The following is a 14,890-nucleotide window of genomic DNA, read 5'->3' on the forward strand; positions in this document are numbered from 1 at the left end:
GATATATTTATTTGTAAGAGTTGTACAATATAGGAGGAATATTTTAACTTTTCACGGGTGTTTTAAAGTGTTATAGTATGTGTGAATGTGTTACATTAAAACAGACATCAACAAGAAACGAACAGTGTATATATAGGCTATGGTTTAGAGTTAATATTATAGATGGCAATGTTTAATGTAAAACAGAATGATGTTAGATCTCGGGATTTGGGGAAGATTGATATTGATGTAAAAAGCGCTGATGATAATATATTGACAGAGCAGACTAAACAATCACCCATTGTACATTATTGTTACGAGTCAATACGTACCAATTAAGGACCGATAATGGTCAAACTTGTCGATCTGGGGAGCTGCAGCAGTCAGTCTAGTTTAAAGTAGTGCTGGGAGCGAAGTGCCTGCTCTGAATGATTGGATCGGCAGTAGCGATTACAGTGCCCCTCCGGAGATATCCGAGTGGCAGCGAAGTAGGCCTACTTGGAGTAGCGAGTGACAACGAAGTAACTGGTGGATATTAGGAGGGAAGGGGTAGTTATTACACAAGTGAGCCCTGTCCAGTGTCCGCCTTTTCGACTAAATACTGCGACGTCTGTTTCATCTTTTTTATCCATTTAAGTTTACGTTATAGGGATTAGTCACGTAAAGGATGAACACTGATTATACAATGATTATAAACTTTCTAATGTCCATCATCTTGGCACCACCTTTACACATGTATATATTACAGTAACCGTCATAGATGTAGCCAAATAATAAAAACGATAATTACCACATATCACACATCATAAAAATCATAATTACCTCATACTGTACATCTCCTCATTGAGATGTTCATATCATACAACGTCAATGTGTAGTTTGGTCATTCTTTGAACGAGACACAGGCAAGAAGTGGGCCAAATGTAAAGTGTAACAGGAGGAAGAATATCTAATCTGAAACATGTTCACCTTAACCAGCTCAATTTGGACAAGAAAGAAGATGTGCGCGTCTAACAGCGGTTTTGCAACGTGAGATACGGTTCAGACTGGACATCCTGAAACCGGATCCCATTAAGGACGTGAATTAAAAGATGAGAAAGACAACATCATTTTACGATAGATATTTCTCCAAAGGCGAAAAGGTAGCAGTTCGTGACTACAGGTCTCGCAATAAAAATGGGTAATGATGGTAATGATGTAGCACTGAATTACACGATATTGCGAAGAGATATCGACCAAATGCAGTCATGCAGACTTTTAGTTCAAGATACACCCACTGCAGTCTTCGTGCCCTTACCTGTACGTCATCCAGAAAAGAAGACCAACTATAATGACAACAGTAACTCTACCGCCCATGCCCGCTGCCTCCCCCCTAGTTCTCAGGCAAAGGAAAAAATCTAATGTAGTCAGGTGTTTTTCTTTCAAGAAAATGATTTAAAAGTTGGTATTGCGTAGAAGTGGTAGGGGATACCGTGGGTGGTATTCAACCGTTTTACTAGGACTAGGAAGGCGGTGGAGATATTGAATTTGTAAGGCACTTCCTTCTCTCTGCCTCTTAACACCGGAAGTGAAGGAATGTAATATTTCTTTAGATTTTACTACCGGTATCGATTATTTTTGTAGCACCATTCAAAATGTTACATACACGATGTTCTTTTTGTAACAACTTGGACTTAGGTAATAAGTTATAATCTAATACAATATTCCTTATTATTTGTTTACATTATTAAACCAAATGTATAACAAAACCCACATACCTTGGCCCGCAAGGGCGCCCATGCCCGCTGCCTCCCCCCTAGTTCTCAGGCAAAGGAAAAAATCTAATGTAGTCAGGTGTTTTTCTTTCAAGAAAATGATTTAAAAGTTGGTATTGCGTAGAAGTGGTAGGGTATACCGTGGGTGGTATTCAACCGTGAAATACAAGTCGCCATTCATCTTCCAAAATATTAAAAATACTACATACCCCAAGGTCTAGGACCCCCCCCTCCCCTACTAACTATTCTTTTTTTTTTGCTAGTTGTTTTTACGTCGCACCGACACAGATAGGTCTTACGGCGACGATGGGACAGGAAAGGGCTAGGAGTGGGAAGGAAGCGGCCGTGGCCTTAATTAAGGTACAGCCCCAGCATTTGCCTGGTGTGAAAATGGGAAACCACGGAAAACCATTTTCAGGGCTGCGACAGTGGGATTCGAACCTACTATCTCCCGAATACTGGATACTGGCTGCACTTAAGCGACTGCAGCTATCGAGCTCGGTACTAACTATTCTATGGGCACCCATGCTTGGCCGGGAGAAACCAGCTTGTTGTTTTCATTCCATGTCAGGGGTGTCAGCTATGATTATCTGGTAGTCTGGTGTTAGTGGAGGGCTGAGAAATGCATTACCATGAATGATATCACATTAGGCACCTCCTAGGCCTATAAACACGTGATCAGATCTCAGGACTTGGGTTGTAGAACCCATGTTTTATAGAGTTTTTTTCTTTTTCGATGCATACTATTTCTACCAAAAATATTGGATACTTTCCTTTTAATGCCGTGAAATTATGTATAATATTTGGTTAAATCTCTGAGTGAAATAATAATAATAACAATAATAATAATAATAATAATAATAATAATAATAATAATAATAATAATAATAATAATAATAATAATAATAATAATAATAATAATAATAATAATAATAATAATAATATTCACGTGTTATTCTCATACGTAGGCCTATTACACTTGGTGCACCTGCAGAATAGAATTTGATTATTTAATTTTTATGTTCCTCAAACTAAAAATGTGGTACCTATATGCCTGCCATCAATAAATTTTGTCTCATTACCAAAAATTGATGCCTGCCTGGCCATCAGATGATACAGATGTTGATTCCCGTAGGGAACCAACTGATGAGCCCAACGTAGCACAATGGGGAAAAACACTGGCAACCAGGAATGAGTTAGCTAGAAAATTTATAATGTCCAATAACGGACCATTTATATTGGTATTATCAATAAATTATATTGATAGCATCTGCCTCTGAATTGATTAATGAAGAAAATAGTTCCCTCTCAAAGTCAGTGCTCAGAACATCAAATATGTGTTGTTACAGGATTTAAAAGTCGGTGTTAAGTAGAAGTGGTAGGGGATACCGTGGGTGGTATTCTACCGTGGAGTACAAGTCGCCATTCATCTTCCAAAATATTAAAAATACTACATAATACTACTATATTACTACTATATAATTTGCTAATAGGCCCCATAACCTACACCCATTCATCATAACTTAATTGCATTCTAAAATGCTGTACAAAATGTACGTAACGTCCAAATGACAATGCAGCAACTCTACTACATGTAAAGGAAATGGTGAGTAGAATGGAGGTTTCGGAGGAAACAATTGGTTTTCCACCACAATTTCACTTGCGGTTGTACTCAGTGCCTCCGACTGAATGCTCAGGAACCTCTGGTTCCACTCTACTACCTTCATTCCCGGCACTAATTTGAAGTGCACATGTGATCAGTTTGGCATTACGTCAATGCAGGTTTTTGCCCAACCTGTCCCAGAGGCCGATCTTGATGAGTTCAATGTCTCTGTCTCAGATATGACCTTAGAGTAGGTAGAACACACTTTATACCATGGGAGTATCTTGTCTAAATGATGCACCCCAGAAGAGGATGTGAGGAACAGACTCTATGCTGTCCACTTGGCATTTGGTTGGCTATCCAAATGGGTCTTCAGAATTACAGACCTAACAGTTCATACAAAACTCATGGTGTATAAAGCAGTCATCATCTCAATGACACTCTATGGATATAAAACCCTGGAACCTGTACCAATGTGACATCAAGAAACTTGAGCGTTTTCATCATCAGAAACTTCGTTCCATCTTAAAAAATCAAATGGGAGAACCATGTCGCCAGTCACGCAGTTCTTCGGGAAACATGCGTGAACAGTGTGGAAGCATCCATCATTGACCATGAGCTTTGGTGGATCGGGTATGTCTGCCATATGAGCGACACCAGGCTTCCTCGCAAATTCCTGTATGAGAAACGTTCCTCAGACACAGGACCCTGTGGCACCCCTTCGAAGCATTATAAAAACCAGATTAACACTTTCAGTCCGGTTGACTGCTGTAGTAGTCGGGAGGGAACTGTGCCGCGCACCCGGTGGATTCCTGTAGGAGTCGTGCTGGAGCCGTGCCTCATAGCCGGTCGACTGCTGTAGAAGTCGCGTATCTTTTTTCCATTTCACTACGATAGACTGCTGTGGAAATTCGACCTTGGAGGTCTCTCGTGGCTGTTTTGAGAATCTATAGTCATGGCTACGATCACCAGATGATAGGAATAAACCAGTTCGAAGACGAAAGGAATGTTTCTGGTATGCTACTCACTTCACACCTAGTTGCTCCCCTGTGCTGACATGCTTGTGCTTCTTGACTTACCTTTAATCGCTTTGAAATTGTGAAAGGCCTGATGAAAGAGGATAGATATACTGCAGAGGAAGCTCTTGCCATAATATTGGATAGTGACTTTGAAGAAGATGACAGTGACAGTGATTTGTCATCTGCTTCTTGTGACGGAACAACTTCAATCACACCTTCTACTTCAGGTCGGCCTACTTTGATGAATCGACTCAAGATGAAGATAGTGAGGATGAATATCAGGTGCCAGAACCACCGACCAGAAAACTAAATTGGAAAAAGTAGAACCTGAATCCAAAGAAACATATATTTGACACAGCTAATTCCGGATTGAAAAGTTTAGTGGACAATCCTAGCTAGCATGTTTAATTGTTTTAAGGTGCTTTTAACTTGAGTATCACAACTCTTCCGTGCGAGGGGGATGAAAAGTGCTAAAAATATAGTCATAAGAATTTCACCGAATGTGCATTACAAATAGGATAAAATTCTTTTAAACTCTGCTTGTCCTATCCTCACGTCACGAGCCGACTGCGGACTGGAGATCGGAGCGAGGCAAGTATCCTGTACAGTGGTCTCTGTGAACCACCCGCTGCTCACGACCAGAGCGTCACGCCACCATAATCGCTACACTGGAGTGAACATACCATGAAGGTCATAAATACGTATCAACCCTCAAACCTGGGGCACATTTGTCAAGGACCGCTCACTTTGGCACCGAACCACCTCTACTGCTCTTGTATTGTTTGAGCAAGAGCATTGCAGACATGAAGAGTCTAAATGACACATGTGCATATTCCATCAGATGCAGCTTTGTCTTCCCCCATCGTTCAAGTACAATCTGTGTGGACAAATGTTTCATACTAAAATTGGCTTGTTCAGTCATCAGAAGTACAAGCACGAACAGCATTGGGAGAAAATGGGTTGTAAGCAGGATAGTTTTCTTTTATTTTTAAAATTTGCTTTATGCCACACCAATGCCGATAGGTCTTATGGCAATGATGGGACAGGAAAAGGCTAGAAGTGGGAGGGGATATGGGAAGCTATCTTCAGGGCTGCTGACAGTGAGGTCTGAACCCACTAACCACACAGCCACTCCCTCGGTTCATCAGGAGAAATAATACACTTGGAAATGAGCAACAGGTGACAACAATGATATGCGCTCTCATTTACATCCTTACTACAACCCTTAAATATCCTCATAATCATTTGAAGATGTGGGGATCATTACAATTATTGATTTGCCAGCTACAGTAAACACAACACAAAATAGAACTGCATATTTATTCTGCACAGAACTTTACGTTGTTGTTTCCTACAATACCGTCCATAGATAACATAATGTAGAAAGGCACTCGATGTAATTGTTTACTATATCCTAAGTGTCAGCCATCTTGTTTTAATTATGATGCCATGGAAATCATGAAGAAGATGGGCAGTCTATTATCCGCGCACTTTTTAGCGATAGATTTACACCTTAGTGCTGAATCGGTCGACCTCGGCAATCTTCGAGATTCGTACTGGCAACCTTTGAAACACAAACTATGAATCGCTTATGCATCGCTGTGCGACATCTGGCGTACACTTTACGTACTAGTACTGTTGTTATTTACACAGCAAAGGCAAATTATAGAATTCACTCTAGGAATAAGATTCGCATCGAGAAATGTTATATAATGTTATATAATGTGTGTGTGTGACACAGTTGTTGGCTTAAGATAACAAAGGTTTACAAAATTCATATCGATCGATCATATTATCGATTCAATTCAGATTTCATTTCCATTCATTCGGCAGTACTAACGGAACCGGGAGAGCTCCCTCCTTACTCCTCAAACACGTACACAAATCTATCGCTAAAAAGTGCGCAGATAATACATGCTTTCACCGGCGTTGACTAGTGCGGCGAGGTCCAGCTGCTGCCCTCTAGGTTCCTGTGGCGGATGGATGACGTGGTTTCGCCACAAAGAGATCTGTAACCTCTATTTACAACGTCATTAATAAATGAAAATAAAAATAAAAAATGAAATGGCATATGGCTTTTCGTGCCGGGAGTGTCCGAGGACAAGTTCGGCTCGCCAGATGCAGGTCCTTTGACTTGGTGTCCATAGGCAACCTGCGAATCGTGATGAGGATGAAATGATGATGAAGACGACACGTACACCCAGCCCATGTGCCAGCGGAATTAACCAAGTATGGTTAAAATTCCCGACCCTGTTGGGAATCGAATCCGGGACCCCTGTGACCAAAGGCCAGCATGCTGACCATTTAGCCATGGAGCCGGACACTTCATTAATGTGATTACCCAATGAAGATCTTTCCTTCTAGTAACATGTCGGTACTTACAATGTTCCCCATGAGTTACTTTCAGTCTATCAAGACAGCTATTAAAACTAAGAGGACTTTCCCCTCTTGGTGAAACATAAACCCGAATTTTCACCCTGTTTACCATCATACTATTGTCTGCTGTCCTGCTCACAACTTTGTCAAGGTCTTTTTGTAGTCGCTGGTAATCCTGTAACTTTTTCATTACTCTATACCAGGGTGTCTCAGGGTCCATGCGCCTGTGCACTGCACGGCGCAAGGTGCAGGAGAGCGCTCTTTAAATTACAATCAGAAATACTTGCATGCAATCTAGTTTTCGTACAAGTCAAAAAAAAATAAAAAAATAAAAGGTTTCACATATGCATGTGGAATCTAACAAACAGATAATCTTAGGTGCTTCTCTGTGCAGCGTAGGAATATTTTCCTTCGACAAATTCTCGTAGAATTCGAGCAAAGCCTTTGTATTGAAAAATAGATCTTTTGATGATCATGTAATTATTGTCCCTCAGATTAAGCATTTGGCTTTATCGTCACGACTGAGAAAAAAATACGAAAGTTCCCAGGTCGATTGAAATTGTTCGGAAGTCTTTGCTTTCTTCAAAACAGGTTGATCCATTATTATGTTGTTGTCTTGCGCTTATGTATTTCACTGATAAACAAGCCGTCTATCACCGAATGCTTTGTTGCGCTCAGCACACTACACCATGCGAGTCAAGCCGACTTGAGCCGAGTCGGACCGATGCACAGTGCACGGAAGCTCTGCGCCTGGGTTTGCACACAGGAGATTTTGGGAGTTTGAGAGGCCCCGCTCTATACAGTATAATATCATCCATGATTTTTTCATCTTTAGGGAGCTGAAGAAAGAAATCCATGTACACGAATGAAAAGGATGAAAGGGATGAAATATTAGGGATAAAATTAGTTTGTGATAATATGAAGGAGGTGGGAATAATAGGTACACATAGGCCTGGAAGAGAGGAAAGAGGCATGGAAATATTTGTGAAAATAATAGAATATACTCATAAAAACAATGGTAAAGTATGGTAATAATTGGGGGAGATCTAAACTTGCCTGAAGTTGAATGGAATGGAGGTGCAAGTGAAGCCCATGAAGAGAAACTGGAAAATAGGTTAATTTGGGAGGGTGGATTTATGCAAGTAGTACAAGCACCAACTCGTCTCAATAACTTACTAGATGTATTCTTGGTTAAACCATGGGAAATTGTTGATAAAACTGAGGTAATTGAAGGAATAGATGACCATAAGGCTGTAATAATGGATGTCAGACTGGTACCAGGAAGGCTTAATAAGAGGGTCACACAAGACAAGAAAAAGTACAGAAAAACTAAAGTTGATGAATTTGGGACTTACTTTAAATCACAATTCAGTTGCTGGATAAGTGAAGGGAGTAACGTGGATACACTTTGGGCAAATTTTAAAGGAATCATTTTGGAAGGAGAGAAGATATTTGTACCTGTTAAGAAGAGTAAAATGACCTCAGACCCTTTTTATTATACAAGGAAAATAAGAAAATTAAAAAGAAAATGTAAAACAGTAAACAGAAAAATCAAAATGGGCTGTGAGAACAGAGAAAATAGAAAACAGCTATTGAGGGAACTTAATAGAGTGAAAAATGAAGCAAAAGAGAATTACATGAATGGCATACTTCATGAGGGTAATGACCACAAAGGGAAATGGAAAATGCTATATTCATATGTTAGGAAGCAAAAGGGAAAAGGAATCCAAATTCTGACAATGGTGAGAGAAGGGGATGAACACTTTTTAACAGATAGTGAGAAAGCATATCTATTTAGTAGGGAATTCATCGAGTCAATAGAAGATTGACAGGAGTTGGAAACTGAAACAGAAGATAGAGAAGGAAAGACACATAAAGAAACAAGAAGCTTCTCATTTGCAAATGAGGATATTTTTTGGAGAAATCCAATGTGCTTCAGCAGGGAGTGATCAAATTACTGGGGAGATATGAAAGACAGTGGGGTGGTACCTAGTGCCTTACTTAAAATTTCTCTTTGAATATGTCATACATAATAGTGTAATACGAAAGGAATGGAAGGTATCTATAAGAATACTTATTCACATCAAAGACTCACTGTTTTCAAAAACTAAAGTAAAAAATCCCTCTGCAGAAGTAATTGAAGAATACAAAAGAATCAGTAATAAAATAACCAAATTAAAAAGAGAGTTACAAAAATGGTATTATAAATACAGATTACAGAATTTCAAAAACCGAAAAGAAACATGGTATGTAGTCAATGAAGTGTTAAATAGGAAGCTTGGACATTAACATGAAATGAGCCATCTGGTGGTAAATGATGTCAGCATTACAAACACAGAGGACATATGCAATAATCTAAATGAACTATACGTTAACGTAGCCGAAAATATAAGAAAAGGTCTTCCTGAAGATGAGCAAGTTCATGGCAGCACAACAGCTGAAAGTCAAACTGGTAGTATTTTCATGTCTCAAACTGATGAATGTGAAGTGCTCAAAATTATCACTTATCCAAACAATAAAAATAACTTAACAGAATATAAAGTAACCAATGTCAGTTAAAAACCTGTGTTGAAAGTTTAGTGCCATATATTGTGGAAATTATTAACCGTTCAATTCTCAGTGGAGAAATACCCCATATTACTCAAATGTGCCAGAATTGTACCTATCTTTAAATCAGGAGGTAATACAGATCCGTCCAATTACAGGCCAATCAGTATATTATCTGCAATTGGAAAACTCATAGAAATGGTAGTAAAAATTAGATTGGTAAATTTTCTGTGTAAAACTAATTACTTTTCCAATAATCAATATGGGTTTCTCCCAAATAGAGGAACTGATAATGCTGTATTTGATACAGTAATAGATGTTCAAAAGACCTTAGATGAAAATAAATTAGCAGCAGGGCTACTCATAGATCTTAAAAAAAGCATTTGGCCTAGTTGACCACAAAATACTTCTGAACAAGTTAAAATTAGCAGGAATTAGGGGTTTAGCACAAAAATGGTTCCAAAATTATTTATCAAGCCGAACACGAATGTGAGATGATTAATAATACTAAAAGTTCTAAGCAGCAAACAAGAACGGGAGTACCGCAGGGGTCAGTAGTAGGCCTTATTCTATTTTCGATTTATATTAATGACATACAATCTTTAATACTAAAGGGAAAATGTAAAGTATTTGCCGATGATATCTTAATAACTTATTAAGGACTAAGTGAAACGCAAATTATGGAAGATATAAATTGTGTCTTGAACAAGTTATCGGACTGGGCTTTATCTCAAAAAATGATCATAAATGTGACTAAAACAAAATACTTAATCTTTCATAAAACAGCCCATAAGATCACAGCGGCTACCACTGTTACCCTAAAGGACCAAGTAATAGAGCGAGTCAACTCAGCTAAGTATCTTGGTATAATATTAGACCCTACACTTTCCTGGAAAAGCCATATTGATGATGTAATCAGCAAAATTACCCCTTTGATAGGAATACTGCACAGATTAAGATACAGTAATTTTACTCATCAACAATTGAAGTGTATATATTATGCAATGATCCACCCACATTTAACATACACAAGCTTTATTTGGGGAAGATGTAGGAAAGATTATATTAATAATTTGGAAATCCTACAAAAAAAGAGCCATCAAAATCATGTGCGGATTCCCCTTCCTCAAACTGTCACATGAAGTTTTTTCAGAGTCAAATATTCTGCCATTCCATAAACAAATTGCATTTTCATCAACAGTCTTTATGTATAAGCTAGACAGGAAATTAACCCATTCTAATGTTAACTTCTCCATTTTAGTGAAATTCATGGATTTGAAACTATAAGATCATTAAGAATAAATCCCTGTCACTCTAATTCAGCAAAGTATGAAGTGAAAGGCATAGAATCATCAATGTTTAGGGAATATAATGTGTTGCCTCCTGTTATAAAGAACTCTAAATCAGTTATATGTTTCAAGAAAAAACTGAAGGAATATTACTCTTTTACAGATATCTTAATATAATCTCTATATAACTTGCTTTAATTAATACATATATTGCCCATATTTAATATATTACAGCCATGCAATATCTGAATATACTTCTGAAAAACTATGATGCTAACATGTTTAAAAAAAAAGGCAATGTCTTAGTTATCCAAAAATGTACTTGTCACTTTACAGAAAAAGCTATTCTATATAAAATGTAATTATTGTGTTGCCTAAAAACATATGTACTGTATTGTCCCTATCATGAGCCAGAGTCTCATGGGACCTTTTGTCACCAATAAATAAATAAATAAATAAATAAATAAATAAATAAATAAATAAATAAATAATTAAATAAATAAATAAATAAATAAATAAATAAATAAATAAAAGGGTGATTAAAGGGAAACCTGAGTACTACATACCAGTCAGCCTGACCAGTATAGTTTTTAAAATACTGGAGAGTTTAATAGAAGAGTATATTAGAGGGGTATGTGAAGAAAAAATTGGTTCATGAAGAGCCAATAAGGACTTAGAAAGAAATTTTCTTGTGAGGCACAACTGGTGGAATTTCAGCAGGATATACCAGATCAGTTGAATTCAGGAGGACAGTTGGATTGCATAGCCATAGAACTTTCCAAAGCCTTTGACAGAGTGGAACATGGAATAATATTAAAGAAACTGGAGGGAATAGGACTGGACATAATTTTTATACGTTGTATAAGAACATTTCTAAATTCAAGGGTTCAGAAAGTCAAAGTAGGGAACCATGTGTCACAGGAAAAGAAAGTTAGGAAGGGAATTGCACAGGGTAGTATAATCGGTCCATTACTTTTCTTAATATATGTAAATGATTTAGGGAACAATATAACATCAAAAATAAGATTGTATGCTGATGATATAATTGTTTATAGGGAAATAAATAACACTCAGGATTATTCAGAATTACAAAAGGACCTTGACATTATCCAACAATGGGTTAAAGAGAATAATATGATGGTTAATGGAGGCAATTCAACTGTTACAACATTTACAAACAGAAGCTTAAAAACTGAATTTAAATATACTCTGGATGAGGCAATTGTCCCAAAAGATGGCAAGTGCAAATACTTAGGTGTGAGATTTGAAAGTAATTTGCACTGGGAGGGTCATGTTGATGACATTGTTTGGAAAGCATTGAGAACCTTACATGTCATAATGAGGTTACTTGAAGGATAAAAAAAGAACTAAAAGAGAAAAGTTACTTAAGTAACTTATTGGAATATGCAAACAATGTTTGGGATCCTCACCAAGAATACCTACAAAAAGAAATAGATAGTGTGCACAAGAAAGCAGCAAGATATGTGACAGGGAATTTCAGGAGAAAAAGTAGTGTATCAGAAATGTATCAGAAGCTTTAAATAAGGGAAGGGAGAAAACCAGACTTATAGGATTATATAGAGCCTATACAGGAGAGGAAGCATGGGGGAAATCTGTGAGAGGCTTAGGATTATATAGAGCCTATACAGGAGAGGAAGCATGGGGGGAAATCTGTGAGAGGCTTCAGTTGGAAAATAATTATATTGGCAGGGCTGACCACAAGTATAAAATTAGACAGGATTTTAGCAGAAACAATTGGGATAAATTTTCATTCATTGGGAATTGCGTGAAGGAGTGGAACAGTTTACCTGGGGAAGTGTTAGATTCTTTTCCAAATTCTGTACAGATATTCAAGAAAACAATAAACAGTAATAGAGAAAATAGGCCTTTGACCTGTGTACGTTTCTGTAAATAATTTTTTTTTGTGAATGAATTAATTCCACCCCCTTGTCTATGGAGGTTGGACAGCTGAAGTAGGGGTGAAGTACAGTGGAGGCTTCGAGGACCCTGAGACTGTTGAGGTAGCTGTGAAGGCCCTTCAGGAACTCCAAAAGGCAGTCGCAAAAGGGGCTCTGGTTAAGGCACAACAGGCAGTTATTCATGTTAGGTACCAAAATGGGTTAAAAAGGCAATGTAAATTTAAATCTTATAGCAGTTGTATAGTATTTTTTGAAGTGATTCCACGTACTGTACCTATATGAGTTTATTATGTGTGTAAGTACAGAAGATTTGAGTAGAATTTTGTAAATAATATAAATTTATTAAGGATGAGCTGCATGTTTAATTGAAAAATTGTTAATGTAATTTGTATAATACTGTATTTTAGGAAAGTGTCTTCTTTTCTTTTTAATTTAAAATTTAGCTGATGAGAACAATACATTTTTTGTATCATTTGCCACCGAGATAGATGCCTCAATTGCAAATAAAGACATTTTGTTACTTTTGAGGTACAAAACGTTTTACTATGGCCTACTCTTTTTTTTTTGCAGGTGACCCATTTTCTTTGACTGATCCTTATATTTCTGTCTTCTATGAATCTTGAAAAGCATTATTTTGCCTTATCCACTAGACACATGCAATTTAACACACTGGATCCTAGTCTCTCCCTTGATTATGACCATCACTACATTCTGATAATATTTTACATTTTCATAGTTTCAGAAAATGAGGATGAATTAGATGAATTGTGTAAAACAATGGAAGAGAACCATCGAAAACAGAAATATGAAAGAATTGAAAAGAAGAAGACAAAGACAATGCTCAAGTCACCGATCAAGAAGAAAAAGAAAAAGGATGTGGTATGTAACAGTATTTCAACAGACTTCTTATTCAGACTGACCAAACCCTGAAATGAAAACAATGATATCAGTAGATTTTTGTTAGCCATGTATTGTATTTTTTGTACAGACCCTACCTGTTGAGTTGAATGCAAAAAGGAGGACCCTACTTTAATAATGAAGGATTAAAACCTGAAGTCAATTTTAACAGCAGAAATAGGGTGGGTTTTATAAAAACTAAAAATAAATGAATTAATGATCAATAAATCATTAATGGTAAATAATTAACACAATAATTGTGTGGTAAGGGGTCCATATTCTGTCCCAGCATGTAATTTAGTTCCCCAGGGTTTCTCCACTGACAGGTATTGCAGCTTCGTAGCTGATGGTGGAAATTGTGTCAAGGTATTGATGATGATGATCATATCCAAGTATCTTCAAATGTTGAAAGTGCTCCAGTATGAAACAGCCACAATAGTTTTATCATTGACTGCAATGAAGTTTACAGGCTGGGTTTCCACAGGCCAGTTTGGACAGTGAAATAGATTCTCAAGATATTGAATTGCATCACAGCCACAGTTGGCATTCTTTGTATAACCACATCTTTTGAGTATAGCTTTGGTTCTAGACATTCTAGTTCTTACCTTATTCAGGGTCTTCCAGACAGGCTAAGATTATGAAGTATGTTCTGGGGTCCTTCAGCTGGCCTATTCCAGTCAGGTAGTGAGGAATGTTGCTGCCAGTATTGATTTCTAAGAACACTTGGTATGGCTGATGCTGTCCTGGTATTGTTAAGGAAACTCCTCCGTGACCTGAGACGCTGTTTTACTATTTCATAATCATAGAAAGGATGATGGTTGTCCACCTTTTGTTTGAGTTTCTTAATTTCAGCTGCTACTTGGCATCAGATTGAAGATGGAGCTATGCCACAAGTGTAGTCTAGCTTTTCAACATTTGTGATGCATGTTGCTTAAAGGAGCCTAACATCTAGGTCATTGGCATTTCAATGTTCATTGGTTTGAAGCAGCCAGAAACTACAAGTCATGTGTCATTCAAAACAATATCCACCTTCTTGGAATGGATTGAGTTGACCAACACAGGACAAGTATACTCAGCTGTAGTGAAAGAAAGTGCCAGGACTGTAGTTCGTACAGCTGCTGGATGTGCTCCCCAGCTTGACCCCATTAACATGCGTAGTAGATTATTCCTGTCTCTGATCTTCATACCGACAGAATGACAATGTGCTCCAAAAGTAAGAAACTGATCAAGTTAAACACCAAGGTGTTTGACAACATGTGTGAACTCAGACTACCTTCCTTCCCAACTGATGTTAAGTTTGGGATTAGCAGCACAATTACATAGATGGAAGAGTGTAACCTATGTTTTCCTAAGATTCAGCTTAAAGTAATTGTGGCTGTAATACACAGACAATTCACTGAGGCAGTTCTGCTGTCTGGATTCTACTTCCCAAAATGATTTGGGCTGAATTCCAACACTAAGATCATCAGCAAATAGGAAATATCTGGTATTCAGTCCAATAGGTTGT

Source organism: Anabrus simplex, chromosome 2 (assembly GCF_040414725.1).
Source record: "Anabrus simplex isolate iqAnaSimp1 chromosome 2, ASM4041472v1, whole genome shotgun sequence".
Classification (NCBI taxonomy): domain Eukaryota; kingdom Metazoa; phylum Arthropoda; class Insecta; order Orthoptera; family Tettigoniidae; genus Anabrus; species Anabrus simplex.